Raw genomic sequence first — 14,728 nt, 5'->3', positions numbered from 1 at the left:
AAGGGAGCGGCTTTGTATCCAATAGCCTTTCCTTCCCTATGACTCGTCTTTATACAGAGGCACACCTTGCTAATTACTTTTGATACTTGTATCAAGCTTTGTGATTTTACTGCTCAAGGTAATGGTATGTGTGCAACGTATCTTTGGCTTGCCTTCACACCTGAAGGTAGTCCTTTTTAATGGTAGTTGTGTGTTACCCTCGGAAACGTTTCAGCAATAAACGCTGCCTCTTTACATGCCAAAGGAATTTAAGGTGCTAAGTACTCTTAATTGAGGGTTAAGCACACGTATGTTATTGATGCCACTGTGTGTGTTTCTGTCCCTTTCTTGCACAGTGGAGTAACAATATGAGTGACAATAAGTAAACCAGTTACTGTACATCGTGGGACAAGCTAGCCACAAAAGAGCTGAATGAATGTCAAACCTCTACCAGAAAGGACTTGGCTTTTATAGTTTTGTTTGTGTTTGGGATGTAAGTGTGTGTGCGCGCTGTGCTCCTCAGTTTGATGTCCTTGTGATCGAAGGCCCCGACAGTGAGAACCAAATAGTTTCCTCAATCAACATGTCTTCAGAACTATCTACAGCGCCTTCAGAAAGTATTCATATCCCTTGACTTATTCCACATTTTGTTGTTACAGCCTGTATTCAAAATGGATGAAATATATACTTTTTTAATCATCCTTTAATCATATATCATATATACCTCCATAATTACAATGAAAACATATATATTTTTAAAATGTTGTGAAAATGAAATGCAGAAATATCTCATTTACATAAGTATTGACACCCCTGAGTCAATACATGTTAGAATATTTGGCATTGATTACAGCTGAGTGTTTCTGGGTAAGTCTAAGAACTTTCCACACCTGTATTGTGTGACATTTGCCCATTTTATTATTTTCAAAATTCTTAAGTTCTGTCAAGTTGGTTGTTGATCATCGCTAGACAACCATTTTCAAGTTTTGCCGTAGATTTAAGTCAAAACTGGAACTCGGCCACTCGGGAACTTTCACTGTCTTCTTGGTAAGCAACTCCAGTATAGATTTGGTCTTGTGTTTTAGCTTATTGTCCTGCTGAAAGGTGCATTCATCTACTAGTGTCTGGTGGAAAGTAGACTGTACCAGGTTTTCTTCTAGGATTTTCCTGTGCTTTCAAAAAAAACTTCCGTTCTTAGTGATTACAAGCATACCCATAACACGATGCAGCCAACACTATGCTTCAAAATATGGTACTCAGTAATGTGTTGTATTGGATTTGCGAAAACATAACACCTAGTATTCAGGACACAAAGTGAATTGCTTTGCCCCATTTTTTTTGCGTTATTACTTTAGTGCCTTTTTGCAAACAGGACGCATTTTTTGAGAGAATGCTAAGAGTGTGCAAATCTGTCATCAAGGCAAAGGGTGTTTACTTTGAAGAATATATTTGGATTTGTTTAACACTTTTGGTTACTACATGATTCCATGTGTGTTTTGTTTTGATGTCTTCACTATTATTCTACAATGTAAAAAATAAAGGAAAACCATTTAAGGTGTTCTAGGTAGGTGTTCTAAAACATTTGACTGTGTGTGTGTGTGTGTATACACACACACTGTAACCGGTCACATATGGCATCAAAATGTTGGCCACATGCTATACCTTGCCACCTCTTTCACAAGAAATTCACAATAATTTCTGCTGTGAATAAAGACTTAAGAGGAATACAAATCACAATATTTTCCTCATGTCATGCCCATTGAGTATATTTTCTTGTGTAGCGTTTGGTTTAGTCATAAGCGTGAGTCAGTCTTTAGGAAATATGTGGATAATACGCTTTCCTAGATATTTTGTGTAGCGTTTGGTTTAGTCATAAGCGTGAGTCAGTCTTTAGGAAATAAGTGGATAAAACGCTTTCCTAGATATTTTGTGTAGCGTTTGGTTTAGTCATAAGCGTGAGTCAGTCTTTAGGAAATAAGTGGATAAAACGCTTTCCTAGATATTCTCGATGCCTAAAAACTGTGTTGTGAATCATATTTCACTCTCAAGCAATATGTCCCTGAGGCCTTGCTATTCATTGGGCCTGGAATCTGTCAAATAGCACTAGTGCTGGAACTTCCAGCTGGATGCTAGTTCATACTGTTAGCACCACGTTGCTTTTCCCCCCAGATTCACTGTTTTCTCAAAATATTCTCTTGCCTCGCACCATGCGGCATGTGAAGAATGCAGAGCACCCATTGACATTAGAGGTGTTAAGACCAATAAACCTCCGCGAAGGCCCCCTATTTGTGTGGCTCCCATGGATAGCCCTTATAGTTTTCTATGCAATTTTAAAAAACACATTAAGAGCTCGCCCTGCTGCTCCCAACACGATGGTTCTCTACTTTTGATAAGCATGTGGTGTTTTCCCCCAGCCAGGATCCCCCGGCTCAGGTTATGCATTTGTTTTGCGTAACAAGCTCTCTTTTGGTGGCCTCTGTCACATTCTAATGTCTTGATTCCATCCTTAATATGCAGCAATTTGAGTGACTGAACATGTTTGAATTCAGTGTATTGATAGTTTATGGGGATATCGTCTAGACCTAGGCCTATATGATCAGGACATTACACCATTTAAAAAAACAAACATTTAACCTGTCTTAAGAGTAAAGTATTTTACTGCAAGATATGGTTGTTATGGTTGTTCTTTAAATTATGTATTTTATTTAAACAGAAAAATGAAGTGAATTGCCCAAATTATCTTAAATAAATTAAAGGTTACATTTAAAATCAAACAAATTGTGTGATGGCCACTCAGGTAGATTAGTGAAAGAATTTCAACAATTGCAACTCTCTTTGTGAATTGCAGTATATCATTTATTTAAAATCAACTTGTGTATCTATTGACCAACATATTTATTCCTAAATAATCTGGTCTGTGGACTTCCGTAGGCTTCAAACTACCTTTTTTAAGGCATTTTTGTCAGGTATCTGCAATACAGGTATGATTGAAGAATGAAGCAGGTTTTAAACATGGGCTTTGCTAGACAGAAAGCAGCAGTTGTCTACTCCATTGTCAGACTTTGATTAAATCAGTAGACCTACAGTGCCTTCAGAGCTCCTTGACTTGTTCCACATGTTGTTAGGTTACAGGCTTATTATGAAATTAATTTAATAGTCCCCCCCCTTCCCCTCAATCTACACACAATACCTCATAATGACAAAGCAAAAACAGGCTCTTAGAACTTTTTGCTAATTTATTAATCAATAAGGAGCTGAAATATCACATTTGCATTGGTATTCAGACCCTTTACGCAGTACTTTGTTGAAGCACCTTTGGCAGTGCTTACATCCTCGAGTCTTCTTCTTGGGTTTGATGCTACAAGCTTGGCACACCTGTATTTGGTGGTTTCTCCCGTTCTTCTCTGCAGATCCTCTCAAGCTCTGTCAGACTGGATAGGAAGCGCTGCTGCACAGCAATTTTCTGGTCTCTCCAGAGATGTTTGTTCGGGTTCAAGTCCGGGCTCTGGCTGGGCCACTCAAGGACATTAAGACTTGTCCTGAAGTGACTCCTGTGTTGTCTTGGCTGTGTGCTTAGGGTCGTTGTCTTGTTGGAAGGTGAACTTTTGCCCCAGTCTGAGGTCCTGAGCGCTCTGGAGCAGGTTTTCATCAAGGATCTCTCTGTTCTTTGCTCCGTTCATCTTTGACTCAATCCTGACTACACTCCCAGTCCCTGCCACTGAAAAACATCCCCACAGCATGATGCTGCCACCTCCATGCTTTTACCGTAGGGGTGGTGCCAAGTTTCCTCCAGACCTGACGCTTGGCATTCAGGCCAAATAGTTATTTCTTGGTTTCATCAGACCAGAGAATCTTGTTTTCTCATGCCCCTTGAGTCTTTTGGTGCCAAGCGGGCTGTTATGTGCCTTTTACTAAGGAGTGGCTTCCGTCTGGTCTCTCTACCATAAAGGCCTGATTTGGTGGAGTGCTGTAGAGATGGTTGTGCTTCAGGAAGGTTCTCCCATTTCCACAGAGGAACTCTGGAGCTCTGTCAGAGTGACCATCAGGTTCTTGGCCACCTCCCTGACCAAGGCCCTTCTCCCCTGATTGCTCAGTTTGGCTGGGAGGCCAGCTCTAGGAAGAGTCTTCATGGTTCCAAACTTCTTCCACTTAAGAATAATGGAGGCCACTGTGTTCTTGGACCTTCAATGATGCAAAAATGTTTTGGTACCCATCCCCAGATCTTTGCCTTCGACACAATCTTGTCTCGGAACTCCACGGACAATTCCTTTGATCTCATGGCTTGGTTATTGATCTGACATGCATTCTCAATTGTGGGACCTTATAGACAGGTGTGTGCCTTTCCAAATCATGTCCAATCAATTATATTTACCACAGGTGGACTCAAATGAAGTTGTGTGAACATCTCAATGATGATCAAGGGAAACAGGATGCACCTGAGCTCAATTTCGAGTCTCATAGCAAATGGTCTGAATACATACATTATTTACATATTTCTGTTTTGTATTTTTAATAAATAAGCAAACATTTCCGCTTTGTCATTATGGGGTATTGTGCGTAGATTGGTGAGGATTCTTTTTTAAATCCATTTTTAGAATACGGCTGTAACGTAACAAAATGTGGACAAAGTCATAGGGTCTGAATCCTTCCCGAAGGCACTGTTTATCAATATCTTTGAAAATGCCTTATCTTTAGCTTCATAACAATTCAATCTGTTTTATTTATTTATTTTATCACATTTTGGACAAGAGTGAGGCTATCTTTCCACAAGCCTACCTATTGTTCCTGCAGTGAGGACGATTTACCATATCCATCATTTTTTTTCTCATAATTTATCTGCAGATAATCGGCAAAAAGCCTACCAGAATACAAATATGGGAGCCAAATGAACGGCTCTCTAACCGATGTGTTTCGGCTGGCTACTGACAAGTCACTCATTTTAACATAAGTGTCTGGCAAGTCCTGATGGACTATATATAAAAAATACAAATGAGATCTTTAGTTTACTTATCCCGATGTGATACCATGGACATTATTGAATGTCAAAGAGATGAAGGAGATTGACTTTATTCAGTCAGTTCGACACCTTTTATAAACTAGTTAAGCTTGCTGTTCATCAATCAAAGCACAGTTAGCCTATGCGCCATCACTTTGTGGCTTCATATGAAACATGCAAAATAAATAAATGAATGTGCTAGATACAATAAACTATGTGGATTTCGACTCGTCGTTACCACATGCGATGTACAAATTGACTCGCATAGGCGATGAAAGAGCATCATGCTCTCTCCCTCTGTGTAAAGACATTTGACTGCAACCACAGCGTACACACACACACACACACACACACACACACACACACACACACACACACAGAGGAACCGGGACAGACAACTGTCAAACCCTCAGTGTTTCCCTGTCAACACTCACTTTGTCAATAGATCGGTAGAAGATGCATATTGTTCATTCTAGCGGGGGAGAGTTTGGCAGACTTTTTTTTTCTGAATTTAAAAGTAGTATGGTTTATTCATTCAAGCGGGAGAGGGCTTGGTGGACTTTTTTCTGCAAATTGTAAAGAAGTAGCCCAGTTAATTTAAGTGAAAAAAGTACCTGGCTGAAAATGTGTGTAACCGGCTGTATAGCCGACGCTAGTGGAAAACACTGCGCTTGAGCTGATGGAATGAATCGTGCCAAGTGTTTCTCATCAGAAGTTGCTCACCGCCAGACATCTTCTTTCGAAAAAACCCTGTAAAGCGTTTGAAATCAAACTGTCCGGTGACCAGAGGGCCAAGCTGTCCGTCTCAGTCAAAGCACTCATGGGTTCAATTAGGGAGAGGGACGTAACGGGAGCCAACAAATTCCAGGGCTCCTCTCTGAGCTAAAATTATATAACATTTATTAAAGTAAAGTCTTCCACCTGATGTCAAGTACCTCTGCACAGATTACCTTTTTAAAAAAAATGTTTATCGTAGAACAAGTTGCTTGAATCAGATGTACAAATGCAAACCTTGTTTTATCCTTTTACTTTTATGCACACAGACCTACATTGATGTATTTAGAGCTATTCTGTACATGATGCGTATTAAGTAAAACATTCAATTTCAAACGAAGATACACTGCCTTCAGAAAGTATTGACTTATTCTACTTTGTGTTACAGCCTGAATTCAAAAATTGATTTGAGAAATAATCTCACCCATCACAATGCCCCATAATGACAAAGTGAAAATATGTTTTTAGAAATGTTTAGAAAATGAAAATGAAATACAGAAATATCTCACGCAAGTATTCACAGCCCTGAATCAATCATTTGTAGAAGCACCTTTGGCAGGGATTACAGCTGTGACCCCTTCTGGGTAAGTCTCTAAGAGGTTTCCACACCTGGATTGTGCAACATTTGCCCATTTTATTATTTTCAAAATTCTTCAAGCGCTGTCAAAGTGGTTGTTGATCATTGCTAGACATCCATTCTCAGGTCTTGCCATAGACTTTCAAGCAGATTTAAGATAATGCTAACTCGGCCACTGAGGAACATTCATTGCCTTCTTGGTAAGCAATTTCAGTATAGATTTGGTCTCGTGTTAGGTTATTGTCCTGCTGAAATGTGAATTCATCTCCCAGTGTTTGGTGTAATGTAGACTGAACCAGGTTTTCCTCTACTATTTTGCTTGTGCTTAGCTCCATTCTGTTTTATTTTTTATCCTGAAAATCCCCAGTTCATAGCGATTTACAAGCATACCCATAACATGATGCAGCCACCACTATGCTTGAAAATCCAGGGAGTGGTACTTAGTCATGTTGTTGTATTGTTGTATTGTTGTATTACCCCAAACATAACACTTTGTATTCATGACGAAAGGTTAGTTGCTTTGCCACAATACTTTAGTGCCTTATTGCAAATGGGATGCATGTCTTGGAACATTTGTATTCAATACAGGCTTCCTTCTTTTCACTCTTTCAATTAGGTTAGTATTGTGGAGTAACCACAATGTTGTTCATCCATCCTCAGTTTTCTCCTATCACAGCCATTAAACTCTTAACTTTTTTTAAAGTAAGGTACCTTTAAAATCATCATCTGTATGTGTGGGGTACAGAGATGAGGTAGTCTTTCAAAAAATCATGTTAACCACTATTATTACACACAGAGTGAGTCCTTGCAACTTATTATGTGACTTGTTAAGCACATTTTACTCCTTAACTTATTTAGGCTTGCCATAACAAAGGGGTCGAGTACTTATTGACTCAAGACAATTCAGCTTTTAATTCTTTATTAAATTGTGAACAATTCTAAAAACATAATTCCACTTTGACGTTATGGGGTATTGTGTGTGTGTGTGTGTGTGTGTGTGTGTGTGTGTGTGTCAATTTTAATCCATTCAGGCTGTAACACAAAACAAAGTGGTGTGAATACTTTCTGAAGACATTCCAGGGTTGAAAATGTATGTAGATATTAAATTACCTTTCTGTTACCTTTGGTCTTTGCTGTGATTTCCATCAAATTGTTAGTGATGTGAATTCTTCTGTAATTCTCTGTGGTCTGTACTGAGTTAAGGCCAAACAGATTTGTGGTCCATAACTACAGTAAGTTCTGAAACTATTGGGACAGTAACAAGTGTTTTGTTATTTTGGCTCTGTATTCCAGCACTTTGGATTTGAAATAATACATATGACTATGAAGTTAAAGTGCAGATTTTCAGCTTTAATTTGAGGGTGTTTTCATCCATATCGGGTGAACCGTTTAGAAATCACAGGACTTTGTGTACGTAATCCCTTCATTTTAGGGACCAAAACTATTGGGACAAATTCACTTACAGTGCATTCGGAAAGTATTCAGACCCCTTGACTTTTTCCTCATTTTGTTACATTACAGCCATATTCTAAAATTGATTAAATAGTTTTTCCCCCCGCATCAATCTACACACAATACTCCATAATGACAAAGCAAAAACAGGCTTTTAGACATTTATGCAAATGTATTGAGAGTAAAAAACCGATATGACATTTGCATAAGAATTCAGACCATTTCCTCAGTACTTTGTTGAAGCCCCTTTGACAGCAATTACAGCTTCGAGTCTTCTTGGATATGACGCTACATGCTTGGCACACCTGTATTTGGGGAGTTTCTCCCATTCTTCTTTGCAGATCCTCACAAGCTCTGTCAGGTTGGATGGGGAGCGTCGCTGCACAGATATTTACAGGTGTCTCCAGAGATGTTCGTTCGGGTTCAAGTCGGGGCTCTGGCTGGGCCACTCAAGGACATTCAGAGACTTGTCCCGAAGCCACTCCTGCGTTGTCTTGGCTGTGTGCTTAGGATCGTTGTCCTGTTGGAAGGTGAACCTTCGGCCCTGTCTGAGGTCCTGAGCTCTCTGAGCAGGTTTTCATCAAGGATCTCGCTGTACTAGGGCCTCCCGGGTGGCGCAGTGGTTAAGGGCGCTGTACTGCTGTGCCATCAGAGACACTGGGTTCACGCCCAGGCTCTGTCGTAACCGGCCTCGACCGGGAGGTCCGTGGGGCGACGCACAATTGGCCTTGCGTCATCCGGGTTAGGGAGGGCTTGGCCGGTAGGGATGTCCTTGTCTCATCGCGCACCAGCGACTCCTGTGGCGGGCCGGGCGCAGTGCGCGCTAACCAAGGTTGCCAGGTGCACAGTGTTTCCTCCGACACATTGGTGCGGCTGGCTTCCGGGTTGGATGCGCGCTGTGTTAAGAAGCAGTTGGTTGTTGGTTGTGTATCGGAGGACGCATGACTTTCAACCTTCGTCTCTCCCGAGCCCGTACGGGTGTTGTAGCGATGAGACGATAGTAGCTACTAAAACAATTGGATACCACGAAATTGGTAGAAAAAGGGGTACTTTGCTCCGATCTTTCCCTTGATCCTGACTTCTCTCAGTCCCTGCCACTGAATACCCCACAGCATGATGCTGCCACCATGCTTTATCGTAGGGATTGGGCCAGGTTTCCTCCAGACGTGACGCTTGGCATTCAGACCAAATAGTTAAATCAGACCAGAGAATCTTGTTTCTCATGGTCTGAGATTCCTTTAGGTGCCTTTTGGCAAACTCCAAGCGAGCTTTCATGTGTCTTTTTCCTGAGGAGTGGCTTCCGTCTGGTCACTACCATAAAGGCCTGATGGGTGGAGTGCAGTGTGTGGTCCTCCTGGAAGGTTCTCTCATCCCCACAGAGGAGCTATGGAGCTCTGTCAGAGTGACTATCGGGTTCTTGGTCCTTCACCCCCGATTTACTCAGTCAGGCCTAACTCTAGGCTCTAGGCAGAGTCTTAGTGGTTCCAAGCTGCTTCCATTTAAGAATGATGGAGGCCACTGTGTTCTTGGGGACCTTCAATGCTGCAGAAATGTTTTGGTATCCTTCCCCAGATCTGTGCCTTGACACAATCCTGTCTCGGAGCTCTACGGACAAATTCTTAGATCTCATGGCTTGGTTTGTGCTCTGACATACGCTGTCAACTGTGTGACCTTATATAGACAGGTGTGTATCATTTTTCTTTTTTGTAGAAACATCTCAAGGATGATCATTGGAAACGAGATGCACCTGAGCACAATTTTGAGTCTCATACCAAAGGGTCTGAATACTTGCGTACATAAGGTATACCTGTTTTCACTTTGTCATTATGGGGTATTGTGTGTAGATTGATGAGGAAAGTGTTTTAATTTAATACATTTTAGAATAAGGTGGTTACGTAACAAAATGGAAAAAGTCAACGGGTCTGAATACTCTCTGGATTCACTGTATATATGTATTAAGTAGTCAAAAGTTAAGTATTTGGTCCCATATTCACAGCACACAATGACTACATCAAGCTTGTGACTCTACACATTTTGTTGGGTGCATTTGCTGTTTGTTTTGGTTGTGTTTCTGATTATTTTGTGCCCTTAGAAATTCATGGTAAATAGTGTATTGTGTCATTTTTGAGTCACTTTTATTGTAAATAAGAAAACGTTTCATTCATGTGGATGCTAAAATGATTACAGATAATCCTGAATGAATTGTAAATGAAGAATGATAAAGTTGGATGCACAAATTTGTCCCGATACTTTTGGTCATTGTATCATTTAAAATCCAAAGTGTTGGAGTATAGAGCCAAAACAATAATGTGCCACTTGTCCTAATGCTTTTGGAGCTCACTGTATATTGATGAAAGATAAAATATTTCTGGATACTGGGATAACATCGGTCTCGGAGGGATTGCTATTTATTTGAATTGCAAACGGTTTAATTAGAATCAGTTTCAATTTAAACAGTTGCTCCTGCTCAAAATGTGCATAAGCGTTGATTTACTTGCATGTGATAGAATGCTACATTCTACCTGGTCCCATCAGATAATCTGGCACACGTTAGCCCTATGCTAACCTCACCAGACAGACGGGGATTATTTCCTGAAACATATTCTGCATCAGCCAATTACAAATGTTGACGTAGATGGACGAGCACAAACACTTGTCCATAAGCGCGTCCTTCACAAAGTAAAGCACTCTCTTTATCCTACAGGTGTCAGTATTGTGTTAGTTATTTTAAAGACGTTTACCGCGAGTCCGGACTCAAAACCACTTTGAAGAGCATCCACTCTAAAGGAAAGTTAATCATTTATAGTTCTACAGTGCACCTGTCAATCAACTGATCAACACTGTAGGTCACGCTGTAGGTCTGATAATAAGATGGTAACAAAGACCATTCAGTGCTTTCATTGTCATAGTGACAACGGCAAATAATACTTCAATGTACATACAATGAAAAATAATCTAAAAACTTGTATTTAAATGTAGATATTCAACAGCAAACACCAAAAACAAGAACAAAAAATATAGCTAGATATGAGGCAATTCATTAGCTAAATATTAGGGCTATACATATTTACCTGTGAAAGTGCTAAAAAAAAATCAAATAAAAAAAGTTGGCAGATCTGTGAGTTCCTCAAGGCTGTGCATTGCGATCCCCATATACTAGTGATGTCACTATACCAGAATTTTACTAAAACTGATTCCAGGTTTAGTGTCACAATACTCGATACCATCACAATACTCGATAACCAAACAATACCAAAACAATATCAAAGCGATACCACGGCAGAAGAAGCAGGCATATTAGCTAAAGTCACAGAATGACACTTGATCCAGACAGATAAACTCAGCTACTGCTCTGTTCAAGCGTTGGGCATCTTTTGAGGTAATTACAATTTCGTTACATTAGACTCTTTTGACGGAACATTTTTTTCAGAGACAGCCATGTATGCAGTAATGAATCAATTATACAATCTTACAATCAGTTTGACTGTATTTATTACCAATTGAACTACATAATGGTAATAATTTATTTGAATTGTTAATCTCTATTGATAAATTGGGTAAATCAAGATGTAGCCTAGGCCTATCCAAAATACAGATGAATGCATATTCAGTAGGAGTGTGTGCATGCATGGAGTTATTGAGCTTGTTTTGGCTGATTTTCATGGTGCTACAGATGACAATCAATCTGTTTCCCTTCCGTTTGGGACTTATTTTATTGTACTGATCATAAACATTTGCATATACACTGCCGTTCAAAAGCTTGGGGTCACATAGAAATGTACTTGTGTTTGAAAGAAAAACATTCCCCCCCCCCCTTTAAAATAACATCAAATTGATCAGAAATACAGTGTAGACATTGTTAATGTTGTAAATGACTATTGTAGCTGGAAACGGGCAGATTTTTTTATGGAATAGGCGCACAGAGGCCCATTATCAGCAACCATCACTCCTGTGTTCCAATGGCACGTTGTGTTAGCTAATCCAAGTTTATCATTTGAAAAGGCTGATTGATCATTAGAAAACCCTTTCGCAATTAGGTTAGCACAGCTGAAAACTGTTGTTCTGAATAAAGAAGCAATAAAACTGTCCTTTTTTAGACTAGTTGCGTATCTGGAGCATCAGCATTGGTGGGTTCGATTACAGGCTCAAAATGGTCAGAAACAAAGAACTTTCTTCTGAAACTCATCAGTCTATTCTTGTTCTGAGAAATGAAGGCTATTCCATGCGAGAAATTGCCAAGAAACTGAAGATCTTGTACCACGCTGTGTACTTCTCCCTTCACAGAACAGCGCAAACATTCTCTAACCAGAATAGAAAGAGGAGTGGGAGGCCCCAGTGCACACCTGAGCAAGAGGACAAGTACATTAGTGTCTAGTTTGAGAAAGACACCTCACAAGTCCTCAAATGGCAGCTTCATTAAATAATACCCGCAAAACACGTCTTAACAGTGAAGAGGCGACTCCGGGATGCTGGCCTTCTCGACAGTTTCGAAGGTCCAGAAAGGTGCATTAGGAGACCACTAATATGGTGTATTTTGTCAGGTGCTAAGATACCATAGGAAAATATGGTCTTCTTCTGACACGGAGATGATCTCTCATTTTCAACTCCCTGACAGTTAATGCTGTAGCCTATTTTACATTCAGCAAGCAAAAGCAGCCATGCATCTCTCCTCCAATAGGCTATTAGTAAAGAAAATGTGTCTTAGTGTCCAACAAACAACTGAGGTCTGACTTTTCCTGGGACTCTACAATATTTAAGAGTAATAGCCAAGGCAGTGGAGAGGCCAGGTGCGTAATTGTGTAACAAAACAATGAAGACAGACTACATCTCTCAAACCTGCCTAAGTTAGAAATGCATGCATATTAGTCCATAATTCATTAGTTCAATGTTAGGCTTAATACTGCAGTTAATATATCCAGTCAATTGACACAGCGAAAGAAAAACAGTTATCAGGTAACGAAATCACAGGTAGCCTACAAAAATGATAGTAGCTGCTATAGGCTATATTACATAGATGTGTAGGCTAGACGTACACATACAACGTCTTAAATGCATTTTTATAATCACCTACTTTGTCACATATGCGTTACTTGACTCGAGGACCAACAGTGGAGCATTTTACTCCTCAAATAAAAACCTTACCCCAAGGTAGATTTGAACTCGCGGCTGTCGTACCTTGCTGTCTCTGGGCCTACTGTTTTAGTTTAATCATGCCAGCAATTAGTGATAGTGGTAAGAGTAAATTAACTATTTGACAAGACCACAGGCGTCTTAGACATAGTTTTTTATTTTTACGATGTTTTAGGACATAAGCATAATCCACCCACGTCTTTATTGATGTGAAAGCACACGAATGTGTGTAAAACATGAGATTTCTACGTGTATGAAAACCTTGTTTAACGTTAGTACTAGTAGCTAGAAGTCTAGTCAAGAACGCATCAATGCAATATGCCAACACACAACATTTACTTACACACCAGCGGAAACAAAAGCAGAACTTGTAGGTTTAAAAGATCCCTCTGGTGGCCAGGTTTGACCTATTTTAAGAAATGCCATTGGTCTAACATATTTGATAGGCTCATGCGGAATTTTGTTCCAGAAAATAATCGCTGTCATCTGGTGAGGTTAGCATAGGGCTAACGTGTGCCAGGTTATCTGATGGGACCAGCTCCATTGTAGGGTTCTATCCTGTGTAAATAAATGTATGATTTTAATTGGCTGATGCGCATTTCGCAAGTAAGGCTCCACGGTGTTTAGGTACTGTTTATTCTCTCTTCCAGATTGATATCAACCTAACTGCAGGATGGTAGTGGAGCCTGCATAGAAAATAGTCTATTGACAGTTGGTGAATGCATATACTGGAAGTGTATTGATATACTATACGGTGCATTTGGAAACTATTCAGACCCCTTGACTTTTTACACATCTTGTTACGTTACAGCCTTATTCTAAAATTGATTAAATAAATACAAATCCTCATCAATCTACACCCAAAACCCCATAATGACAAAGCGAAAACAGGTTTTTATAAACTAATAAAAAATAAAAAACATACCTTATTTATAAAGTATTCAGACCCTTTGCTATGAGACTTGAAATTGAGATGGGGTGCATCCTGTTTACATTGGTCAGCCTTGAGCTGTTTCTACAACTTGATTGGAGTCCACCTGTGGTAAATTCAATTGATTGGACATGATTTGGAAAGGCACACAACTGTCTATATAAGGTCCCACAGTTGACAGTGCATGTCAGAGCAAAAACCAAAGCATTGTCTGTAGAGCTCCGAGACAAGATTGTGTCGAGGCACAGATCTGAGCAAGGGTACCAAAAAAATGTCTGCAGCATTGAAGGTCCCCAAGAACACAGTGGCCTCCATCATTCTTACATGGAAGAAGTTTGAATCCACCAAGACTTCCTAGAGCTGGCCACCCAGCCAAACTGGGCAATCGGGGGAGAAGGGTCTTGGTCAGCGAGGTGACCAAGAACCCACTGGTCGAGATGGGAGAACCTTCCAGAAGGACAGCCATCTATGCAGCACTCCACTAACCAGGCCTTTATGGTAGAGTGGTCAGATGGAAGCACATGACAGCCTTCTTGTTTTGCCAAAAGGCACCTAAAAGACTCTGACCATGAGAAACATGATTCTCTGGTCTGATGAAACCTAGATTGAACTCTTTGGCCTGAATGCCAAGAGTCACATCTGGAGGAAACCTGTCACCATCCCTACGGAGAAGCATGGTAGTGGCAGCATCATGCTGTGAGAATGTTTTTCAGTGGCAGGGACTGGGAGACTAGTCAGGATCGAGGAAAAGATGAACGAAGCAAGGTAGAGCGATCCTTTATGAAAACCTGCTCCAGTGCGCTCAGGACCTCAGACTGGGGCTAAGGTTCACCTTCCAACAGGACAACAACCCTAAGCAGACAGCCAAGACAACGCAGGAGTGGCTTTG

General features: G+C 40.4%; 1 protein-coding gene across 3 annotated transcripts in view; it reads left to right on the top strand.

Annotated features, from left to right (window-relative positions):
* Nucleotides 1–14,728, top strand: part of mtor (mechanistic target of rapamycin kinase) — a 123,475-nt gene that overhangs the window by 32,167 nt on the left and 76,580 nt on the right. The gene's annotated exons all lie outside the window — the stretch shown is intronic.

This window comes from Oncorhynchus mykiss, chromosome 9 (genome assembly GCF_013265735.2).
Source record: "Oncorhynchus mykiss isolate Arlee chromosome 9, USDA_OmykA_1.1, whole genome shotgun sequence".
NCBI lineage: Eukaryota > Metazoa > Chordata > Actinopteri > Salmoniformes > Salmonidae > Oncorhynchus > Oncorhynchus mykiss.
The sequence above is the reverse complement of the archived record's forward strand: the minus strand, read 5'-3'. Positions and strand labels throughout refer to the sequence as shown.